The 22,735-nt window shown below is 34.7% G+C and overlaps 2 long non-coding RNA genes across 2 annotated transcripts; one reads left to right on the top strand and one right to left on the bottom strand.

Moving 5' to 3' along the window:
• Positions 1-3,028: 3,028 nt before the first annotated feature.
• LOC126766725 (uncharacterized) lies at positions 3,029-4,569 on the bottom strand. The gene is made up of 3 exons (XR_007668947.1): positions 4,070-4,569; positions 3,721-4,023; positions 3,029-3,493 (listed from the first exon to the last, which is right to left on the bottom strand). It is a non-coding gene; the product is annotated as an uncharacterized LOC126766725 (long non-coding RNA).
• A 7,419-nt stretch (positions 4,570-11,988) lies between these two features.
• On the top strand, positions 11,989-13,499 carry LOC126766724 (uncharacterized). The gene is made up of 3 exons (XR_007668946.1): positions 11,989-12,232; positions 12,323-12,664; positions 12,721-13,499. It is a non-coding gene; the product is annotated as an uncharacterized LOC126766724 (long non-coding RNA).
• The last annotated feature ends 9,236 nt before the right edge of the window (positions 13,500-22,735 follow it).

The raw sequence follows: 22,735 nt of genomic DNA, 5'->3' as shown, positions 1-22,735 counted from the left end.
TTCTGTCACTGGGCCAGTATGACAGCTTACCAGGAGATATTATATCCAGTTTATTATGCTTATTCATAATAGTGTAGTACAGCTGTCGTCCTTTCGGATTAGTAGCCGAAACAAGCGAAAAACGTAAACCCATGGCCCTTGTCAGCTGATACGACCTTTCTTATGGGAGCGCAATGCAAGTGATCAGCGAAAAACGCTACTCCCTTCCTCTTTGCAGTAGGATGCCGTAGATTTCCACGGCATTTGGATTTTTGCCGTAGAAACGTGTCAGCTGATTGCTCTCTCACAAAGCAGGGTTGCCAATCTCGTTATACTGTAGTAATTATTCATAATAGTGTAGTATGTTTGAATTTTTTTTAAACTAACTCAAAATCCGAGTCGAATGCTATTATTTATAAATAGTTTAATAGTTTGTTTTGATATTTTATATTATGAAAAATTGTAATTGAAAACATAGATGCGTGAAAACTATATATGCGTATTGAGCAATGGCAACACTGTTTAAATGAAAACAAACAAAGATAGCTGATTTCTACGGGCTCAACTTTTGACACACTTTGCTCGCTAATGAAGGGAGTAGCGTTTTTCGCTGTTCCTGCTATAATATGACGTGAGACCCAGTACGCGTGTTTGCCACCTGATAGAAATCTTTGACCTAGTGTTCCAAAAAAGTCTTTAAATTCGCTATATGTGTTAAAACGAGGTGGACAGTATATAGCCGTAAGGTTTAAGTCGCAAACCCGATTTTTTAGTGATATTGTTGTAGCTTGTAACTGTGTTGTAGCATGAGATTCTAGAACATACTGGATTAAACCAGGGGTGGGCATATTAGCCCTAAGTGGCATTTTGCCCGTTCCCTTCATCATCGCGGGCAAACATGAAGAGGGAAGTGAGAGTAACGTATTTTACCACACCATGTTTACAAATGAGAGTGCGCGCATATAAGGGAAATTGAACTGTGGGTAATAATAGTAAAATCGCCTAACAATTTTAAGTTTCTTTGCAATTACTATAAATTTATAAAATGTGAGACAAATTACAAAAAGTATAATAAATATTTTATTTTAGTAATCCTGTTTTTTAATATATCTTTATAACAGCATTTAATTTAGTTTATTTCAAATAATAAATTCTATGTTTGGTTTAATCTCATTTGCTGTAGCTACACGCATTATTGTACCAAAATTTAAATCAGATAACCTACTTGTTATTTTATGTTTGTTTACTTTCATTATTGAAAAAAATTATTCACAAGTGTAGGTACTTCCAAACATAGATATACAGGGGTGTTGTGGAATCCAAGACAGAATTGCTTAGCTGTCAGAATTGGAAACCAATTCTAATTATCAATGGTGTCACAGAATCTGATTGGATTTTCGTCTTTTCGAACATACGCAAAACCAATATTCGAACCAGCTGTTTACTAATGTGACAAAACTTGCAAATGAATACATTTGGAAGCAGTCCTATTAAAGTTTTTAATGAGTTCCGAATTAAAGAAAGATTTTAAGAGATAACATATATGGAATGAATAAAGACGCATTTGGGTTTAAGTTACGTTTATTACGTTTTGTAAATCTTCTTAAAGGGAGGAAACGGCTTTAGAATCTTACAAAAAATTGATTTTTTTTGCTTAAATCTCTTTAAAATGTATGAGCAGAAAGCGCAAACTTTGACGCGCGATTTCTCGGTTTGTCACTTTTACGATTTTTGGGCCAAAGTTTATTATCTTTGGCATTCAATTATCTTCTATTTAAACTAAAAAAAACTATGAAAAGTTAAGTTTGAACATACATATGTATGTGCATATGTTTAAACAACATAAATTTTAAAATCAAATTTAAAAGATTTTTTAGAATTTTACAATTGTTTTTGAAATTTTCCTAGTTTAACTTGAACATAAGTTATTAACAAATTTGAATATCTTTGAATTTTTTGTTTCCGATAGAAATTGCAACCTGCATACTGCCCGCCGTCCGATAAATGCACATACAAGACGCATAGAGCAACTGCTTCCCTAAGGCAGAATATCAAAGAATTCATAACTATGAACCCAAGAAATTTTGCTTTAATCAATTATTTCTTACCCTCCCAAAAAAACTCAAAAAAATCGATTTTTTTAGCCTCTAAAGCAGGCTCCCCCCTTAAATATCCGCATTTTTTTCAAAACTCAACAATTAAAACATTACGTTTTTTATTCTTATGTTTTCTCCTATAGAAATAAAGATAAATTAATTCGTAACAATAAAATAACTTGATTTCTTAACTTGCATTTCAAATCTGCGTGCGATTATCTTCTTGCTTTGTTTCTGACAGCAAAAGCGATAAAATTGGTTTCCGTGACACCCAAAACCGATACAAATTCTGTTTCGAATATCAAACCAATAATGTCTGAATTCATCACACCTACTGCTTTTTCTGATCGGTTTCAATTCTGATTCCGACAACTATCAGATTCCACAACACCCCTGATAATTTTCAAATCAAAAAGTTTCAAACCAGGTTATTTCTTTAAACTTCCTAATAAAAAATTATTTTAATAAGAACTTCAGTTTATGAACCACTGTTTCTTCAAACACATATGCCCAAATGAATCTTATGAGAGCGCAATGTGAATGGTAAGCCAACACCGCTTCTACCGCCCGCTTACCATAGAATTTCCAACGATTTGGGGTTTTCCCCGTAGAAACGCGTCAGCAGATTGCTCTCAAGAATGATAAAAACAAGATTGCGCAATGACGAGTTAAAATTTTGTTCGTTCTGCGCATCTACGTCACTGTTAACCAACGTACAGTCAGCTGATTTTCAGTTGCTTGTTTTTCTTTGCAATAAGAATCAATTTTGTATTCTAGGCATACAAAAACATGAATATCATCAAAAGTTAACATCAATATAAGTGAATATTAATAAAAGATATCAATATAAGTGAATATTTTATACATATTCATTTCATTGTATTTTCGTTATAATATTTAATTTTTTCTCTTTGCTGTGTTTGTTTCAGCTGTATACATTTATGCAAATAAAAACATTGAATATTTTGTGACCTACTATCAATTTATTGTCTTTTTTAATTTTCTTTTTTTGCTGTACATATTTTCAATTAAGTTTTTATTTAAGGAACGAATCCTAAAACACATTCTAGCTCTAAAAAACAATTCTTTTACTTTGGTGCTACAATTTACAAAATTACTTAAATCTAAGTGCTTCTGGATGTAATTTTTACATATATGCAAATCAGTACCATTTAAATCGTCAAATACTGCTTGCAAGGCTCTCATATGCTCCATCAATATATCTGTTGGTTTTGAAAGTCCTCCTTCAGATAGGTGATCTACCCAAGTATAAGACGAACAGTTTTCTGAATGTACCTTGATACAGATGTACCCTGCCAAATTTTAAAGCCCGTCGTTGTTCAGAATCTTCAAGTCATCATTTTTTTCAATTGGGTCAGCGGAATTTAGATCAACTGACACACGTTGAAAAATATTACCTGCAACAATATAATAAACATACATACATGCGTATAAATAAATGGAATAAATTGTTAGTTAAGATTATTATTACAATTAGGATAAGAAACAGTGGTTAGTATGCAAAAACTTAGTTTGTATGTAAGTACATATTTGCATTTGTTAGCATCAATACATTTTTATACAAGAATGTTTTCTGTAGTTTTAGATTTATAATACTATGTACGTTTAATATTTTGATAATTACCGGTTAGAGATGTAATTCCCTTCGAAATCTGGGGTGTTGTCGACTTCAACATTTCCTTCATCTGTAATCGGTCTTTCGTTGTGACCAAGTACATAGGAACGTAGCCTATACTTGAACTCCTTCCCGTCAGGGTGATCGTGAAGACCGTCTTTTAACCTGATTACGCCAAACAAATTTTCTAAAACGTCCTGGTTTAAACGAGACTCCATCCTTTTCTGCCGTTCATTAGCCTCTGCAGAAGTTAGTCTTGTTAACGTGAGAAAAGCGCTAGGTAGCAACTTCGTTAGACTCCGCGAACTTAAACTTGCAAGAGTGTTTGGTTATAAAAGTAAAATTATTGTAATCAAACCCATTTCACACTGCAAATTTATTTCGAAGGCTTCTGGCGCACAGTGCGCACAAAAATGAATCCACTGTTTTAGTACTTTTTTATCCTAAGGGAAATGGAAAAATCTCCATTTCGTACTACTATTTTTAACACTGTTATTATTGCATCCGAACACTGCGCAACTCATTTTAAAAAATATACTACTACACGCGAAAATACAATTCGAATTCAGATTCAAAGGCGCGGGCGAATAATAAGTCAACCGTGACGTCAGCAAGAACAGCTGACTGAAAACAAACATGCGCATCTCTTCCTCTATCATTCTTGGATTGCTCTCTCACAATCACCCTGCGGTTGCCAATCTCGATATACTGTAGTAATTATATAAAATGTCTTCAATATGTTCGAAATTTTCTTAAACTAGCTCAAAATCAGAGTCGAATGCTATTATTTATAAATATATAAACGAGTTTTACTAGTTTGATTTCAGTTTTGATATTTTATATTATGAAAAATTATAATTGAAAAGTTAGATGTGTGCACAACTACATTACGTATTGAGTAATGGCAACATTGTTCGCATGAATGTTTCTGCCATTAGCGTTTGTATTCTATTTGTGTGCTTAGCCACTCTCAATCAATAATGCCATACCGCGCAAATATATTTTTATTTGATGATTTTTTATATTTTTGAAAATATGTGTTCCCTCTCTATAGCGCGTATTATTATTTTAATACATTTCCAGAGGCAACTTAGATTTTTTAAAAATATAACAGAACAATTATAGAAAAAACCTCAATTCTTTGAATATTTTGATAAAACAACCAAACTGAAAATATCACAAATATTAATATATATTTACATATATACATATATATTTATATAAGCATTTACATTAAACTGCAATATGTTTAAACAAAATATAGATCTTATATATATACATATATATACATATATACATATCTTTTTTATATATGCAGAAATATAAAACTGCCTTGCATATGTACATAAGTACGTATAAAAGCCCACAACTTGAGAAAAGCTTTCCCAGTTGTAGCTAAAATGAATTTCTACAGCTGGCATCACCACCATTACTGTTATATCGCATGTACAGTGGTGTGAACAAAATAGGAACAACCATAAGGTGTTATGAAGTTTTAAAATGTGCTGTTTTCTTATTAAATAAAATTGTTTTTAGATACAAGTATAACTCATATAATTTTTTCCTACCAATGATTAGAATTTCTCACCATGCAAAGGTAAATATAAGCAAATATTAATGCGAAACTCTAAAACCTGCAAATTATGTTTACCTCTTTTTGTTCACACAACTGTACAATTCCGATATGAAATAAACTTCCGCTCTTTAATTTGTGTACAATGTCAGTATTGCAACCAGGGATAATGGGATGCCCAACTTATTCCAGTGTGAGAGCGCCTCAGAATAAGCGTTTTTTATAACATTTTCCATTGTGGCCACATCGAACAAAATAAGAATTTTGGGCATTTAAATTAAAACGCCCAACGTTTATTACGATTGCAAATTATTATATATTGGACTTTTAATATATGGCGAAACCACTTAAATCCTTTTTTATGATTTTATGATATATTAAAACAACTGACTTTCGATCTTTCAATACTAAATAAGGTGAATTAAGCCTGTTAATTGTCAATTAATGAATGTTTTTAATCATTTGTAATAGAAAATGAATTCTATTATGCATCAAATTACAAAACGTTTCATGAAATATGTTTAAATTTCGCATTTTCTTTGATTTTCATTGTTTTAAATTTTTATTAACGATCTTGAACGGCGGCTACAAATTTCTCCGTTCATATATATTTTTGGTCTAAATTCAATCTGGCCGTTCCAGTCGTTCCAATTGCAAAACGTCAAAACGTACCCAATCCAGTCAACTGTCAAAGTTCGGTAGGTGAGCGGCTTTCACATTTCCAGTGACAGGAGAGTTGGAGATCTCTTTATCTCTGATTGCAACCATTCTGCCAGAGATAAAGAGATGTTTAACTCCTCTCTCATTGGAAGTGAGAGAGCAATTGCTAAACGTCAAAACCTACCGAACTTTGACAGCTAATCGAGTTCAGTAGGCTTTGACGTTTATCAATTGGAAACGAGCGATGGCCAGATTGAAATCTTACCAAAAAAATGTGTAAACAGAGGGATTTGTTGCATCGTTCTAGACCACTTATAAAAAATGTAAAACAATGAAAATTAAATAAATTTGTGAAATTTAAAGACATTTGATGAAACGTTTTTTAATTTGAAGCATCATAGTTTTATTTTCAATGGAAAATGATTAAAAACATTTAATGATTGAGAGCTAACAAGCTTAAATCCTGTTATTGGGTATTGAAAGGACAAAAGTCAGTTGTTATAATATTCTTTAAAAAGATTTAAATAGTTTCTCCATATAATAAATAACCAATATTTAATAATTTTTATTCGTACTAAATGTTGGGTATTGGGTTGATAAATGCCCAAAAATTGTTATTTTGTTCAATCTGGCCGTAATGAAAATGTTATAAAAAACGCTAATTTTGAGGCGCTCTCACACTGGAATAAGTTTAACATCCCTTTATTCCTGATTCTGCGATGAACATTAAGTTACGGAGGATGTCATTGTTTTTTTTTCGCAACATTTTATGCCCTTCCCTCGGTAAACTGATATTCCCCTCACCTAGCCCTCGTGCGCACTTTGCTAACTTTGCGGGCTAAAAATGTGCCCATCCCTGGTTTAAACGATTTCAAATCAACACTTCGTGCCACCATGCACCACTTTTCATCTGGATGATTTGTAACATACGAGTCTAAATCCCGGTATATTGAAATTATTTTTATTTGTTACATGAGTTTCTGATATAAGCTTTACATCTTTATTTTTATAGACAGAAAGTTAATAATCTCTAGTTTCTGTTGGTTAACACCGTTAGCATTCCATATACAGATATTTAGTAAGCTCATTTTTTACTTTATAAATTTTGCAGCATTTGATTTTGTGATTTTATTAAATCTTGGATCATGTTTTGCATGGTAGACATAAATTGTGTCACACACTGTGTAAGAAATATAATCATAGTTTCAATACCTCCATTTGGAGGATTTTGCAGCAGTTGCATTTGTACAGTGTTGCCTTTTACTCCATTTGCATAGCTTACTTGCATAGTATTATTCTTAAAAGTAATAGGATTTGAACTTTTATCTAAGGTATTGGTTACGACGTGCTTGAATGCCCTGTGACAACTTCTATTTCAAATCTTTATATTCAAGACAACCCCTGTAGTTAGCAGAGTGATTTCCTCCACAATTGCTGCATTTTTTATTTAAATCCTCTATTTTAAGAGTACATTTTGAAGTAGGATGTAGATCACCTCACACCAAACAGACACTGCGTAGAGTGCAATATGCTGTCGTGCGTTCATACTCCTGGCAGATTGTGCATTGTACAAGAATATTTCTCTTAAGTGGTTCCTCAACGGTGATTCTGCGATGGATCAGATATTTTAAATTGTGTATTTCATTTTTCTTTAGTTGGTACGAGTTTGGCACCAATTCTATTTTGAACATTGGTTGTGGGACTTTGTTCCTGTTAAAAATGTTCACCACTGATTTAATTAATTAAGTACTTAACAACATTCATGAAACTTTTTTCCGTGTAAGTTTGAATTTTTGTTTCATCTATGTTATCTTTTTTCAAGGACACAATATACATAAAAATTGTTTGTGCCTATTAAATTGCTTATTTTGGGGACAAGCGCATTTCAGCTACGCTCACGCAAATAGATTGGAGGGGATTTGGCATTCACGACTGTTTGCATCATCGTTACTCTCCTTGCTCAGCAAGGCAAATCTGTTGCCATTAAGAATTTCTGGCTTTTTATCATTTGGAGTGCCTGGTTGAAATTTTTTGACATTGACCGCTGATTTAATTGGACTCGAATTCCTTTTTACATTTATGTAGCGATCGATACCAGTCTGAACAGATGGTCCTTTTTTGCATGGTACATTCTCACCTTGTATTTTTTTTCCTTCGCTGTCCGAGTGCTTGCTGATACCTGCATAGTGTTTGCTGTCGGCGCATTTGTTTTTGCCCGATTCTTGTTTTCTGCTGCGCTTGCAATTCGGTTGATCGCTGCGATGAAGTTGTTGTTAATGTTGGCTCGACAAAGCTGAAGTAAGCATTTAGGGTATGCCTACGGCCTTACTGGTGAGGCTGCGAAGCACTCATTATTCTTTTTATATTGTTGTTTTTATCTATTTATTTCGAGAACTATTTGTTGATGTTTATAATTAATAACACTAGTAAACACTGTTTTTGTCACATGAACTTTGTTATGATTTTTATTTATGTTGATGTACCCTCATTAAAAATATAAAACAGTTTTGTTTCTATGTAAAATGTGAATATGGCAAACCTGGTTTTGCGAAGAAATATCAAATCAACAATTGTTTCTTGAAGGAAAATCGAAGTAATCGTCAAATTCATCCTAAATTAGTTGAAATCATTATTATGAAGTATATTCCATTTTGAAATGTTGTATAAAACCTACCAATCATCAACAACATTTCTTAAATCTCAATGAAAATATTTATGTTACCATATACATACACACATACATATTACGCACAAAGCTTGTTTTCTTTGTTTATTTTCTCTTGTGTTCTAATGTAGATCATTCACAATGCGTAACCAGCTGTCAAAGTTACTTGAGAAATAATGTATTTTTTTTTCTTGAGCAATTACTTGAGAGCTGCGTACCAACCTTTACATAACTACATTTAGTCGACTGTGTAACTATTGTGTTTGCTAAATTACATTTTATTTACAATAGTTAGATGAGGAATCAAGACAAATCCTGGGTTCCACATAATTGTTGTGTAACGTTTGTGAGGCTCCTTTTAGATTGGGCTAAACAAGAACCTAGACAGTTGTCATTTGCTATACCAATGATTTGGACGAAACCAAAGGATCATGTAAGTGATTGTTATATTTGTTTGACTCGAAACAAAAGGTATTACTACCAAATCCAAACACACTATCTAGTATCCAAACTTTTTTTCGGCCAGGAGACACATCCTACATAGTGCCGAACTGCCTGAGCCGATGCCTCCAAATCGATCAAAAAGTGAGAATTCTAAGAATTCTAGTCCGGAATTTGTTCTCAGTCAGCATAATAAGGTATCTGAAGATAGTGACTCAAGTTATGAACCGTCAACTTCAAAAGAACCGCACTTATTGACACAACGTGATTTAAATGATTTAGTAGGTGGTTTAAATCTGTCTAAAAAACGACTAAGTTTTTGGGGTCTAAGTGAAACTACTGGAATTTACTTTCTTGTAAATAATCTTTCTTAAAATAAAACCTTACTTTTCTGAAGGAGGTGATTTAGTCTATTGTAATAACGTTCCTGTTGTGATGAATTTATTAAATTTCGAATATGATCCAAGTCACTGGCGACTGTTTATTGGCTCTTCGAAAACTAGTTTGAAAGCAGTGTTACTGCATAACGGAAACAAACTTCCTTCAGTACCGATTGCTCATGGTTCTAATATGAAAGAGACTTACGAAAAATGAGATTTATACTTGAAAAAATTGAATTCAGTAAACACGCTTGGAAAATTTGTGGTGATTTTTAAGTCATTGCACTTACAGCTTGGTTATACGAAATTTTGCTGTCTTATTTGTGAATGGGACAGTAGAGACAGAAAAAGTCACTATACAAAGAAAGTGTGGCCCAAGCGTGAATCACTAACTCCAGGCCATAAAAATGCTAAAAATTATCCTGTAGTGAATCCTGATGACATACTTTTACCACCGTTGCACATAAAGCTTGGCCTAATAAAAAATTTTGCTAAAGCTATGCCTAAAGATGGAGATGGATTTTTATACCTAAGAGAAATTCCCTAAACTCAGCGAGGCGAAAATCAAAGAGGGAATATTTGTAGGCCCACAAATACGGAAATTGATGAAGGATAAGAGCTTTGAAGAAAAACTGAATGATCAGGAAAAACTCGCCTGGAAATATTTTGTGAATGTTGTTCAAATTTTTCTAGGTAACCATAAAGCGGAAAATTACAAAGATTTAATAAATGAACTTATGATATCATTTAAAGCTTCGGGGTGTAATATGTCCTTGAAAATACATATGCTGGACTCTCATCTGGACTTCTTTCCGGCAAATTTGGTTGCTGTGAGTGACGAACAAAGTGAAAGGTTCCATTAAAACATTTCCTTAATGGATAAGCGTTATCAAGGGAAATGGAGTCCAGGAATGCTAGCAGACTATTATTGGAGACTTAAAAGGGACCTACCGGAAGCCAAATATTCAAGAAAATCATAAGTATCTATTAGATATTAGGAAATAATTGTGCAAGTGTGGCTGAATTTTGTACTTTTTACGAAAATATATGTTTTCATGTCACAAGTTCATTGATATATTATTTGGTGGCCTGGTATATTCAAAATTTGATATAAATTTTCATGTGACAAAAAAAAAATTACAAATTTTTTGACCAGTGTAATTTGTGAGCACTGATTTTTATTTGATTGTTTGTGTTTATTTTATTACTGATTGGTTAGTTTTTGCACAATTTGAATACACGGAGCGAATTAAAAACCACGTCCGTACACCTTGAACGCCAAATGTTATTAAAATATGTATGCATTACGACGGGACGAATAGTTCCTTGTGCGACAGTAGCGTAGAAAACGCGCTGTACATCTTCTTTTTCTGCCAACCGTATGAAAAGGAGAAAGCCGATCTACAGAAATTGACAACGGAACGAGTGACACCGGATAACATAGTGCGGTTTATGACTGAATCGAAACAAGTGTGGTGTGTGCTATAGTTCTGAAGGAGCTAAGAAGGAAAGAGTGGCAATGCAGCGAAATCAGAAGGATGAATGAGGAGTAGGCCTTGACTGACGAGCCGAATGGCTAAGCTTGGCCTCACGATGTAATGCTTAATGGCAGTTACGTGGGGCAAATAAACAAGCAAACACAATGAAGTTAAGGGCTTAGTACGTAGGCGTATTGGTCTCCGCTTCAGCGGCCAATACGAATCGTGCATACCGTCCGTAAAAATTACGGTATCTTTCGAAGATTCCCCCTCCAAAATCACAAAAAAAACTTCAAGTGACCTCTCTCAAATATCAAAATACGCACGTTCTTATGGACACAGTTATTTAGACAGCTGCACGACTACACGAAGCAGTTGTCGCTCTCGCTAATATAAAAATATTTCCAAATTTGCCAACGACAGTAAAGAAAAGAGGATGCCACTAATAAGTAAAATGTTAAATTATTCAAAGCTCTAACAAACATGACGTTATTTTACAAAGAGAAGCAAAAAATAGCTCTGCTTTACCTTTTGTAATAACAATTGATAATTTAGAACAAATAAATTTACCTATTTACTTATTTTTTGCATAAAAAATTTCACTTTGAACAGAATATTACAATTTCATTGAAGTTAAAGGTATTAGTATGGCAACAACGAAATTGTGTATATGAGCTTTTTGATATGTCGCTGCCAGGCTTCACGACGCCATTTGCACTTCACTGTCGTGCAGTCATGTCGTGTCGTTCTCTATGTGTTAGGTAAATTTATTAGTTTTAAATTATCAATAGCAATTACAATATATATTATAGCTATTTTATGCTTCTCTTTGTAAAATAACGTCAGGTTTGTTAGAGTTTTGAATAATTTTACATTTTACATATTGGAGGGATCACTACTGCTCTCTGCTGTCGTCGTCAAAATTAGAATTTTTTTCAATTTAGCGAGAGCGACAACTGAACATAAATAAGTGTGGTCATAAGAACGTGTGTATTTTAATATTTGACGGATGTCGCTTGAAGTCTGTCGCCTCCTTTGTGTTTACAGCATAAATTGTAATTTTGTTTGGCATGCTTCGTTTACTAAATACTTCTGTTATTGGTGTCGCACAATACAACTTTTACAGGACCTTATGGTGGATGATGAAGCCTACACTCGTTCTTAGAGGATTCCTTTCAATGGAGAATTGTGTGGTAAAGAACACCAAAATTCTGCTAACAGAACTTCCCACGAATCCACTGAAGAATCGAAAAAATGTTTGAAGTAAGTTTACTAAAAATGACTGGACATTGCTAGCCGTGATATCACACGATATCTGTTCAAGGTTAGTGGCATTTAGTACATACATTAGTAAAAAATAAAGTTAGTCAAAAGAAGATTAATAAAATTATGAAACTACTTTTTTATAATGCAGCTACTTGGTGTTAACACGTTTAATCAAATCGTTGCCTTTGAAACTGATGAAAGAGAAAATTCGCTATATTGCCTATGACATCGAGATGGAACAGCGAGTAACGTTGGAAACAACTGTGCTTGTCCCGAATTGTTTTTAACAAACGAATTTTATTAATATAAAATTAGGTTTTTAGGCACTATTCCAACCACATTTAATAAATGTTGAAGGACAAGACATCGCTGAGTTAGTGTTTAACACCATACAAACGACCGATATCGAAATACGACCGGCATTATACAATCATATCGTGTCATCTGGTGATTCGTGTGCTCAAGAATGAAGTGAATAAATCACCGGAAAGTAATTTCAAATGAAAATGTAACAGAGAAAAAAATAATAAATATTCCAATTTTCAGAAATTTAAAATTCGTCTTGAATATCCACTACGACAAATAAGTAGATATATGTAATCTTCATCGGCGGCTGTTTTTTGGCTGAAATCGCAAAGGATCGCAATGATTTTAGAAGTACATATGTATGTGTGAAACAAGAAAGATAAGAAAAGTTTTACAGAAACTTACAAAGAGCTCACAGTTATAGCAAGGGCCAAAAGTTATTGAAAGAAATTTAATATTGTTAAATGTGGGAAATTTATTTAGACACGAAAAAAATGGCGGCAGAACTGAAAGTTGACGAAAAAACCCAAGAATCTGCGGCCGACAAACAAAACTCACTTTTCTAAAAAATTATTGAGCGGATTTCAGCTGAGTTTGCTGTTTCCAGAAAAAGTATGTGGTTTGAAAACCAAAGAAATGGGAAATCTTATTGACTGTTTGATAGATAGATTCAAAGGTTTTTTGGATAATGACAACGTCGAGATGTGTTTGAAGCTCAAAGATGAAGTTGATCGACCTGGCGTTGCTGCACACGCATCATGACATTAACGTCACTGCAGAAGAAGTTGTCGAAAGATTCTCAAAACTTGGTCCACAACGTCTTGTTTTGTGTAATTTTTCTAGTCAATACACGAACTGACTACAGCAATATTATACATTGCAATAAAGTATGTGAGCCGCACGTCTACGCTTTATAATGCGTTTTTTAATTTAGTAGGATTTGATATCAGAAGGACGATTTCAAATGATATTAAACTGTATAAAGACTAATATCAATAAATAGTATACAAGAAAGTCGAGTTTTCTGTCCCTATGTCACTTTGTATGCTTATATCTTTAAAACCACGGAACATATTTTGATGCGGTTTTTTCAATAGATAGAGTGATTGAAGAGGAAGGTTTATATGTACTATAATAACATTCATTAAATAGTGGAGAAATACTGTTATTTTTAGTTTTCTAATGTGATGTCTTAAATAATTGAATTATTTCTGCTTACGTTGCAAACGCAGGCTGAACCCTAAGAGATTTATCAAAATAATATACTAAGTATTGCCCCCATAACTTTGCGATGGTATGTGTCTATCTCTTATGGATATCCCACAACAACATTTTTTTGTTATTTACTTTTTACGACAAACAATGACTAATTTTCGGCCGGGGTCGGCGGGAGCGTGCCTATAAATAGCGCGTTGGAGGCAGCGGTTGTCCCTATAGTACTTTGAATTTAGCAGCGATCGAACGCGTTTATTATCGGAGCTCTCTAGCGAGGAATATTTAAACGGAAACGATGAAGTATATGCGTACTATTTTAAACTGATTCTTTCTCCAAAACAATACAATTGCTAAATATTTGGAATAGTATAATAAAAATGCAACCAAATACACAGTGCAATGGATTATAACTGGCTCAGTAATCAGTCGATGAATAATTTACCATGTGCATCCCAAAAGACTGATGTCATAACGTACATCCTCCTGGTTCTCTCGATAGATTTGTCTGCAATTTCGGTAACAGAGATATGGTGTGTGATGAAGAGGTGGTGTGTATGATGTGTGTGGTGTGGCAGTGTTATACTGTGAGGGGGGTCAGAAGCTCATTTAGCCATCCCGGCCCCCTAGGCGACTTTTAGCCTAGGAGTCGCTACAGCTGTTTTAGCGTTGCCACAACGCTGCTCAGACCCGTGGATCGACGTGGTGGTGGTCCAGGCTGTCGACGCCGCAACGAGGTTCCACTCCGCTGGTGTACGACCCGATTTGCAGCTGGGTTTTTGTTAGGGTTTTCACAAGTCTCATTAAGTTATAAGTTATAACGATTCGAAAACATAGCATTGAGAATTGTAAATGTGTAAACTCATTTTTGTATGAAATCCAACAACAGTTTTTTTAAACAAGTGTAAAAATGTATAATTTTACGATTTTACGATGCTTTACGACTGGTTGTGAGTACCCCAAATATGTTGAATAGAAAACTTGTATGTAAGTGTTTCAAAGAAAACCAATAAAACTAATTGTTTTTCTGATAAACAGAAATTTCAAAAATATTTTCGTATATACATATGTATATGTACTTATGTGTTTGGACGAGAACTCTTTTAAGTAAATAAGAGTTTTAAACGAAATGAATATAACAATAACACTTTCCGTATATGATAGTATGTGAAACCGCGAACTCTTTTATGTTAATAAGAGTTTTTCAAATAAAATACTCGTAAGTAATTCCACGTATATAGTAATTCGATTAAATTTAATTATTTATTAATAACTGGAAATATTTATATATTTTATTTTTATGTATGTATATATATCTTTTACATATATTTTATGTATGTTTTTGTTGATCAAAAATCAAAGGGCCAATGTGGACTTTGAAGCAATGTGCGTATCTACATATGTATGTGACAATACACTTTTGTACAAATATTTAAGTATATTTTAACCCTGGTCGAGACCAACGGTCTGATACACTTAGTCGAGACCAATGGTGCTTGGCTAGGCCTAGGCTAGTTTACATACATTTGTATGGAAATACGTGTTACATTTACGCTCATATATGTATGTACAATATATGTAGATACATTTTTGAAATGTCTTACCTCTCGATTTGGTTGAAATCAAATTGACTGCTTGTCACGCTTGGCGTGGCAATAGCGTTCACAAAAAATGTAACATGTTGAGAAAAATTACATTTTTTCTTAACCTTTTAAAACGCTCTAGCGGCTAAAGTATTTGACCTGGGTGGGTCAACTAAATTGCACCGGTTAGGTAATTTTAAGAGCTTTCAGGAAAGGTATAATTTGCCCCCAAGGCCCCACCAGGGGCGTGTCAATAGGCGAAAATGGGTTTTCACCATGTCCCCCCTTTTGTTTCACTACGGTTGGGGGGTATGGGGCCGGGGGGAATCAAAACCATTTTGCGAGTTAGTTCACCCCTGGGGCTTTCAGGAAAGCCCTCAATCTCCCCTCTATCCCTACCAGGGGCGTGGCAATAGCGTTCAAAAATTACATTTTTCTTAACGTTTAAAACGCTCTAGCGGGTAAATCGAATATTTGACCTCGATAAACATACAAACCAATTTGGACAGATAAATCAACCGTGCGAAGTGATAGAAACATACCAAAGTTCATACATATATTTTCATACAAAATATATGGGGTCTAGCCAAGCACCATTGGTGCACTATGGTGTAATATTATAATATCATTTTTTCGTCCTTTTCGATACGATATCCTTGAATTTTTTTCCTGAATTCTATAGACAATAAAATTCTAGGAAGCTACCTGGAACCACAGGTCGTTTGCTACACTCTAAATATATTTAAATAACATTTAAAAACAAAATATGCCTGGCCAGACCCGAGGGTCTCGATGAGGATTAATGAAACTTTTTATGTTATACATTATTTATTTTTTGATTTAAGTTGTACCCGATGTCGATAGGGTATATTTTTCAGGTGATGTTGTATATATGTATGTACATATGCCTTTTGGATAGCTGAAATGTCCTGAAACCAGTGTCCTTTCATGGGCAAATGAAGTTTTCCAAATAGGTAAAAATCACAGGGTGCCAGATCAGGTGAGTAGGCTGAGTGATTAATGGTTAATATGGAGTTTTTTGTCAAAAAATCAGTGACAAGCTCAACCAATGACACGGCGCATAATCGTGCAACAGGCGCCAGTACCCTGCCTCACGGTATTGTGGTCGAGCACGACGAATGCGTGACAAAAGACGCTTCATAACACCAAGGTAAAACACAGCATTAATCGTTTGGCCAGGTGGGACTCTTGGTGTACAATACCCTCGGAATCGTAAAAACAAATCAGCATTGTCTCTATTTTTGACTTCTGAAGACGACCGATTTCTGATCGTCACAGAGGTCCTCACGACCTTCTTGGAATCGCTTAAACCACTCATGCACATTACTACGGGATAGGCACTGATCACCATAAACTTTTTTCATCATTTGAAATGGTTCAGTAAACGTTTTCCCAAGTTTAAAACAAAATTTAATATTTGCTCTTTGTTCAAAATACATTTTACAGCCGATGACCAAAAGCTGCTGTCACTTTTTGATTGATAACATCGATTGTAGTTATCCAATTGTCTTAAAATTTTTACGAAATGTCAACAAGAGATCAAACTTTTTATTTCATATACCCACCAACAGGTGGCGCCACCAGAAACAGTTATATTTAAAAAGTTCTGTTTCTTTTGCGACAGTCCTTGTATATAATTTGTATAATGTAATGGGTTAATGTAGTTAATGAGCTAGTTATACAAGTACTCTTTGCATTTTTTATAAATATATATAAGATGTATATATGTATGTATATAAAAGATTTTAATTGCATGCCTGATTTTTTTTATACCCTGAACAGGGTATATTAAGCAGAGTCGATTTAGCCATGTCCGTCTGTCTGCCTGTCCGTCTGTCCGTCTGTCTGTCCGTCTGTCTGTATATATACGAACTAATCCCTCAGTTTTTAAGTTATCGTTTTGAAATTTTTTAAACGTCATTTTCTCTTCAAGAAGCTGCTCATTTGTCGGAACTGCCGATATCGGATCACTATAACATATAGCTGTCATACAAACTTAACGATCGGAATCAAGTTCTTGTGTGGAAAACTTTCACATTTCACAATGTATCTTCACGAAATTTAGTATAGATTATTTTCTACGACAAAAATGTAATCTCCGAAGAAATTGTTCAGATCGGTTAACTATAGCATATAGCTACCATACAAACTGAACGATCGGAATCTAGTGCTGGTATGGAAAACTTTTGCATTTGACGTGGTATATTCACAAAATTTGGTATAGATTATTTTCTAAGACAACAATGTAATCTCCAAAAAATTGTTCAGAACGAATTACTATAGCATATAGCTTCCATACAAACTGAACAAATAGTTACTAAGAGAAATGCACCTGTGAAGGGTATTTAGCTTCGGCGCAACCGAAGTTACCGTTTTTTCTTGTTTTTTTGTTTTGTTTTGTGTACCAGATAGCTGCAACGAGTATGATAAAATCAGAACAAACAGTCGTGCCAAAAAAACAATCAAATCAATTCAGTTCAACATAGACAACATTGTTAATCAATTCGAGTAGCCGCCAGCGTCAACTGACCTGATGCACGAACATTCTGTTCTTCGGCAAACACGATCGTGGTATGGCTGGCTTCGGTTGCAATCGTATCATGTCAGTTCATAGCGTTGCGATGATTGTTTGAATTGAAGTGAAACTTTGGGTAAACTATAAGTAAATCTACGAGGAAATCTGCTGGACTGATTTGACTCATGTGTTGCAAAAAATGTTTCAGCTTTGAAAATGTGCGCATATTACAAATTTTCGAAGCGTAAACAATGGAAATTCCGTCGAGATACATACATATATATATACATTTGTTGTATGTATGTACTCGATGAAATTTCCATTATACATATGTATAACAAATGTACATACATATATACATACATACATGTATATACTAGCATGCATATGTATTTGAAATAGAACAAAAGTGCACTAGTAAATCAGTGTTTAGGGGATGATATACAAACCAAACTCTGTCTATCATTTCAATCATTGAAGCATGGGTTTGTATCACTTCGGGTATTTTCTGCTGACACGAACGTTCATAAACAAATCAGGTATAAGCTGATCGCTAGTGAATCACTATTCAAAGTTGCTCTCTATCTCTGATTTGAAAACAAACAGTAAGCTTCGTGTATACCAGAGACCTACACGAGTAATTAAAAAAGTAAAATGTTAGCAAGCGGCGATTATTTATTGAACTAATTTATGTTGTGTTATGTTATGTTTTATTGAATTAATTTATGTTTAAATGAAGAGAATTTTATTAATTTTTTCCTAATATAAGGTAAATACGAAAGAAAAATCCAAGAATTTTCTTTTATGTATGTACATACTTCGTTTCATTTGCCATTGACGATACCAGATAGTAATCGTACGATGCCACGATGCCGCGATGCCGATGCGCAATGTTACCTTCGCATCGTGGTAATCGTCAGAAGTGTTACTTAGTAACGTAATCGTACGATGCCTACCTTAATCGTGCAGGTCTCTGGTGTATACATATGAACTGAACTGACAGTATCAGACAGAGTAACGGGTCCGTACTTAAGTATAAACAAAAATTTATTACTCGTTGCAGTTGTCTGGTGTGAACGTATCTGAATGTGTGTGTCTATGCTTGTGCCTGTGCTCCCTTCTCTTATTTCTCCAGACCTTTTGCTGCTGGTGTTGTTGTTGTGATTGTTTTTTTTTGTATGAATTTTGTTTTTTTGGATGTGGGTTATATGTCACAGCACTTCGCTGCACTAACTATGCCTATTTTCCAAATGTTATTCAATTTGCGCATCACGATTTTGTCACCTCACTTTTACCAGTATAAAACCCTTTTTTTGGTTTTGGTTTCGGTCATCTCACTATCACTATACACACATACATACATATATGAATGTACAATTATATTGTATGTGTATATTATTTTTCGCACCGCACTTTCTGTCACCACACTTTTTTCTCTTTTTTTTACTGTAACTGCACTTTTGTTCAATTTTTATTTTCTATTGGTACTCTGAAAAATAGGTTCCTAGACACCTCTAAGAAAGCCTCTCCAAAAACCTATGAGTTTCATTATTCATAATGATTTTTTTCATTGAGTTATAAAATTCATAAGAAATAAAAAATTTTCCCAAAAATAATCAAACTTTAACTATTAATATCTTTTAAACGGTTGGGTTTACGAAAAAATCTTACGACACCTTTTTTTAGGGCATTCAATTTCCTACAAAATCTAAGGAATAAGATATTTTTTCAAGTAGTTGGAAGCGAGATATAAATTTTACTATCTGATAATAAGAAAAAATAGAAAACTGTATGTAGGAGGACCTTCCCGTTACAATTAAAAACTCATATTTGGAGAGGCTTTCTTAGAGGTGTCTAGGAGCTTATTTTTCCGAGTACCAATCGAAAAAAATTTTTTTTTTTTTAATTACCCTAGCCTACATACTAAACCCTAGTTGCGCCTCCTGCAGTTTTACTGAGGCCCTGTGGGACCGCCGTTACGCATTTCATCGCAGGGCAAGTGTAACCTGTGAGCTCACGTCATTACAGCGCTATTCGTTGCTCTAAATTCGTTCCTTCTTTGCTGTTCTTCTCTTGTCAGGTCATGGAGTACCATGGCTGACATCTTCTCGATTCTATTCCACATATTCCTCGAGTGCAACATATACTTAGATCACTATATTCTCTGGTGTTATTCGGTCGGATACTTCCCTTTCCAAAGATAGTCACTCATTTGTATATTTCCGACAGTTAAAAAATATGTGTTCTGCGTTCTCGCTACTGCTTCCACAGAAAGAGCAAGCTACTCCCTCATCGTGGCCGTACTTACATATGCAAGTCCTCCCTGAAGCATCCATGTCCTGTTAGGAACTGCGTCATGTAATAATCTATTTCGCGGTGTTTGCGTTCCAGCCATGCTTGTATGTTACCGATTAAACGGTATGCCCATCTCCCCTTGCATATTGTATTCCAGCGTGTTTGCCATTCGTTTAAGCTGCCTTGTCTTTCTTCTCTACGCTCTGCCACCGATAGTTTCCGGCCTGCGCTTTTACTTTTATCATTCGTTGTTTGTATTCGCTTCAGTTCGAGAGCCATTATGTCTGGAGGCATAATTCCTGCTAGAACACCAACAGCTTCATTAGAAACCGTGCGAAATGCACTGGCTATTCTGATCGCGCTCAACCACAACAGCGATTGTGCCATTCCGGCATATGTTTTATGTATTAATGTTGGTCCCCAAACAGGTGCCGCATACATTACAATTGACTGACTGGCCTTGCCCAGAACAGCTCTCCTGCTCTGTTTCAGCCCTTCTATGTTTGCCATTATCCTTGATAAGGCCATGTTTACACGCGCCGCTTTTTCACACGTTTTTCAACATGCATTTTATAGTTGAGTCTCGCATCAATCCTTACACCAAGGTATTTCATAGCAGATTGTGTTGTAATGTTGCACCCGTCTGTGTTCAGCGAAATAATTTCCTGTTTCTTTCTGCTAGTTATAAGCACTGCTTTCGTTTTATGACCGGCAAGGTCGAGTTTTGAACTCGTTAGCCACTGCTTTATCTTTAGTACAGTATCACTACATATATGTACTTTGTATTTGATGGAACTCCTTAGCAACTATTGTCACTGCAATTTCATCTGCGTATCCAATTATTTGCACTTCTTTCGGTAGAGGGAGGCGCAATAATCCATCATATAGTGTATTCCAAAGGAGTGGGCCTTGTGGCACACCACCCGTTACCCTATACTTTTTTGGCTCTTCGTTAGCGTCGTAGGGCGAGATCCAATCGGCCAAACAGCTTTGTATGATGTACAGCAAATAGTTCGATGTTTGTTTCAGCACTAATGCACGCATTATATGAGGCCAATGCACTATGGGTCAAATGAATGGTTTTTGAGGCAAGAAATCACAGGAAGCAGCTGTAGCCTCAAAATTTAGTACAGGTGACTACGATGGTCATCTTACTCTTCGATAAAAATCTCAAGTCGATCCGCCCTAACCACGCCCACTTCTAGTAACTATTTTGTTTACCACGTTAAAATTATTAGAATGCCCACATGCATTGACCGGAAAAGTAAGCTTAGCGGTGGGAGAGTTAATAGAAAACACGGTCCTTGGATAATGGAGCATTCTGCTAAAAATAAAATTTATTTACTAATAAAATTATTAACATAAAACCATGAAATTAAATAAGTCTTTTTTTGCTAGTGCTCGGCTTACAAATTAATTTGTGCTTCCAATGTCATCAAGATTTAATTCCACTAAAAAGAGAACATTAAATTTTATAAAAGTTAGTATATTATAAATAACTCTTACTTCAAAATTGTACCCGACGACTGAGAAGACTTTGTTTCCGTAAGTACGTTGAAAACTTTTCCATCAATTAAAGTCATTATAAATTCATATTTTACTGATATTTTTCTACCATTAAAAAATATTCTAAGGGCTCAAGGTTTTTTATTTCCATATCCAGATTGTTTTTTTCTTTCAAAATATGTTCCTTCGTTTCCTTAATAAATTCAATTTTAAGTGGTCGGCAAAAACGAACAGATTGAGGTGTACGATTAATCCAAACGGTTTCATGATGCGACGTGATTAATTTTAGTGGTATAATTGATGTCACAAATAGCGAGTTGTCTTAACTTTCTGGGGTATTGCTACTGAATATTTGTTTAAAAGAACTTTGTCCTCTGGAAACGTCGAAACCATAACTTAAAACCAATCTGACATCACTCAGCTCATCTATTTGCATCAAAACTTCTTCTTGGTATGACAAAATTCTTGTTGCTGTATGGTGAACCAAGCTCTGCTGAGGAATTTGTGCTGATGATTCCGTTACCGATAGTCCATCAGGTCGGCATTGCAGTTTGCACTCTTGAATTTTTTGGTAATGTGGATAAATATCACAGTTTCGTGACTTGCTCATTGCCCGAATGTTTATGTACTGTTGCTTTGTTAAATTATTTTCTATCAAAAATAGTAATGCTTCCTCGGGGGATAGTGGTAATGGTTTTTGGTCATTGGAGGTTAAAGTTTTTCTCATTTTTGTAGCCCTAGATGGAGATGAAGCTGCTTCCTAACAAAGTTTAAATTATTTTGATGCATAAGCTGATATTGAAGCAGCATGGACCAATAATTTGGTATCGTGACACTGTACGGACGACTTCGGAAGCAAGTTTCCGTTTTTGCCTCGCACTTCCCTCGCTGCATCCAACATGAGGGCGACCTCTTTTGTTTGCGACATCACACTCAGAAATTTTAAATTCAGTCACATTTGATAGCCATAAACTTTCGTTGTTCTCAAATCTCTTCGCACATCTTTGGTTCTTGTTCCGCTTTTGGGTAGCATTTGCACAAAAATTGTTAATTTTCTTTTTGATTGATGCCATACATTCGTCATCCATACTTCTATTAAATTTCTTGAAAATCCAGTTGACAA

The sequence above is a fragment of the Bactrocera neohumeralis genome, unplaced genomic scaffold (assembly GCF_024586455.1).
Source record: "Bactrocera neohumeralis isolate Rockhampton unplaced genomic scaffold, APGP_CSIRO_Bneo_wtdbg2-racon-allhic-juicebox.fasta_v2 ctg2279, whole genome shotgun sequence".
NCBI classification, from domain to species: domain Eukaryota; kingdom Metazoa; phylum Arthropoda; class Insecta; order Diptera; family Tephritidae; genus Bactrocera; species Bactrocera neohumeralis.
The sequence above is the reverse complement of the archived record's forward strand: the minus strand, read 5'-3'. Positions and strand labels throughout refer to the sequence as shown.